Genomic DNA, 2,960 nt, shown 5'->3' with positions numbered 1-2,960 from the left:
CAGAAAATTAGTAGTTTTTAGAGGGTAGACATTAAGGAACCACTATATAAATCCGAGTGGTGAATAAATATTACACAGGAACATTTATCTGACAATTCTATGAATGATTGGGTAGGTTGGGAATGTGGGGGATACTGAAGTCAGTGTGATTAGATATACAGCCACTGTAGTAGTTAAATATAATTGTTCTGGATTGCAACCCCATGGATTGTAGCCTGCCAGTCTCCTCTATCCATGGGATTTTCCAGGCAAGAATACTGGAGTGGGGTGCCATTTCCTCCTCCAGGGGATTTTCCCAGCTGAAGGATCTAACCTTTGTCTCCTGTGTCTCTTGCATTGGCAGGCAGATTCTTTACCACTGAGCAACTGGGAAGCCCCAAACACAACAATAACATAATTATTGCCATAACATAAGTGGCATAATAGATCTGCCTTATTATTATTAGGAGGACTTTCACTGCCTTGGTTAAATTTGCTCCTAGGTATTTTATTCATTTTGATGTAACTGTAACTGGGATTGTTTTCTTAATTTCTCTTACTGATAGTTCATCATTAGTGTCTAGAAATGCAACAGATTTTTGCATATTGATTTGGTATTCTACAAATCATTTTAGAAAGAATAGAATATTTGCAATTTGCAATGCAGGAGACCGAGGTTTGATCTCTGGGTCAGGAAGATTCTCTGAGTCAGGAAGATCCCCTGCAGAAGGAAACGGCAACCCACTTGAATATTCTTGCCTGGAGAATCCCATGGACAGAGGAGCCTGGCGGGCTGCAGTCCATGAGGTTGCAGAGAGTGAGACACGCCTGAGAGACTAACACACTTGGTATTCTACAACTTCACTGAATTTGTTCACTAGTTCTAACAGTTTTTTGATGGAGTCTTTAGGGTTTTCTCTATGTAATATTGACTTCCGTAACATTAAGTCATTTGCAAATAGTGATATTTCTTTCTTTTCAATGAGGATGCCTTTTCTTTCTTTTCCTTGCCTAATTTCTCTGGCTACAAATTCTAATATTATGTTGAATAAAAGTGTTAGGAGTGGGTATCCTTGTCTTATTCCTGATTTTTTAACATTGCACTACTGAGTGTGATGTTAATTGTGGGGTTGTCTCTTAATTTATTTAAAAATAATCTTGGCTCATGAGAATGATGAGATGATGAAACATAAAGCATCCTTAAGTTCTTTTTAAAAGTCCTTAACAATATAGTTGTTGTTTATTCGCTAAGTTGTGTCCAACTCTTTTTCTACCCCATGGACTGTAGCCCACCAGGCTTCTCTGTGCGTGAGATTTCCCAGGCAAGAATACTGGAGTGGGTTGCCCTTTCCTTCTCTAGGGGATCTTCCCAACCCAGGGATCGGACCCACGTCTTCTGCATTGGCAGGCTGATTCTTTACCACTGAGCCACCAGGGAAGCCCCCAACAACACAGTAGCTATACATTAAAAAAGCTAACTGAAATAACTCTAATGTTAGAAAATGTGAGCACATCAAATGTTTGTACCAACATTACGATGTTCCAAGGTTTATTAACTAGTTTGGCTTTTTAAAAATAGATAAGCTACACTCTTTGCCACATCTACTGCGAGAATGAAGACCATTCTCAGCAATCAGACTGTCGACATCCCAGAAAATGTCGACGTTAACTTGAAGGGATGGACAGTTATTGTGAAGGGCCCCAGAGGCACCCTGCGGAGGGACTTCAATCACATCAGTGTAGAACTCAGTCTCCTTGGAAAGAAAAAGAAGAGGCTCCGTGTTGACAAATGGTGGGGAAATAGAAAGGAACTGGCCACTGTTCACACAATCTGTAGTCACGTACAGAACATGATCAAGGGTGTTACACTGGGCTTCTGTTACAAGATGAGGTTGGTGTATGCCCACTTCCCCATCAATGTCGTTATTCAGGAGAATGGTTCTCTTGTGGAAATCCGAAATTTTGGGGGTGAAAAATACATACGCAGGGTTCGAATGAGGCCAGGGGTTGCCTGTTCAGTATCTCAAGCCCAGAAAGATGAGTTGATTCTTGAAGGAAATGACATTGAACTTGTGTCAAATTCAGCTGCTTTTATTCAGCAAGCCACCACAGTTAAAAACAAGGATATCAGAAAATTTTTGGATGGTATCTATGTTTCTGAAAAAGGAACAGTTCAGCAGGCTGATGAGTAAGATCTCAGTGATCCTGCTGCAGAAACAACAAGATAGCACTCAGTTGTGATATTTTAAAGAGACAATAAAAACTCTTGATTTGAAAAAAAAATACATAAGCTACAAACCAACATGATTTACTTGGCACCTGGTTTCACTGCATCAGCCAGTTAAAGCCACAGTTCCCATCAAGAATTTCCAACAGAAGAAAAGCAAAAGCAAATAATAGTTGCTAAGTCGTGTCCAACTCTTTTGTGACTCCATGAACTATTGCCAGCCAGGTTTCTCTGTCCATGGGATTTCCCAGGCAAAAATACCGAAATGGGTTGCCATTTCCTTCTCCAGGGCTCTTTCCAACCCAAGGATCAAACCCCCATCTCTTGCACTGGCAGGTGGATTCTTTACCACTGAGGCACCTGGGAAGTCCCCCCAAAACAAATAATACAAAAGCCAGTTTAACTACTATCTCTGAAATGTCTTTTATCTATCCCCAACTTTCAATTTCCATCAACCCTGTTCAAGTTCAGGCCCTAACATCTCTGTTCTGGGTTATTAAACGGGATTCCTCCTTATTTCTTTGCCTTCTTTTTCTCTCTTTCCAATTCAACTCATGTATTGCTGCCAGATAATCTTCCTAAATTGCAGGTCAGGTCATACCAGTACCCGGCTCCAAAAAGTTCACCATTTCCCATTGTTTTCCAAAAGCTTTAACGGAGTTTTTGAGGTCATCCAAAGGTATGTCTTCAACTTCCCTGCCCAGCCTTATTTCTCAGCACTCCTTGCTTGCACTGCGTACACCATCAGATCAGA

The 2,960-nt window shown here is 40.8% G+C and overlaps 1 pseudogene; it reads left to right on the top strand.

Moving 5' to 3' along the window:
• Positions 1-1,592: 1,592 nt before the first annotated feature.
• LOC138097638 (large ribosomal subunit protein uL6 pseudogene) lies at positions 1,593-2,171 on the top strand (annotated as a pseudogene).
• The last annotated feature ends 789 nt before the right edge of the window (positions 2,172-2,960 follow it).

Source organism: Capricornis sumatraensis, chromosome 21 (genome assembly GCF_032405125.1).
Source record: "Capricornis sumatraensis isolate serow.1 chromosome 21, serow.2, whole genome shotgun sequence".
In the NCBI taxonomy this organism is placed as follows: domain Eukaryota; kingdom Metazoa; phylum Chordata; class Mammalia; order Artiodactyla; family Bovidae; genus Capricornis; species Capricornis sumatraensis.
Note: the sequence above shows the minus strand (reverse complement) of the source record. Positions and strands in the feature narration are given on the sequence as shown.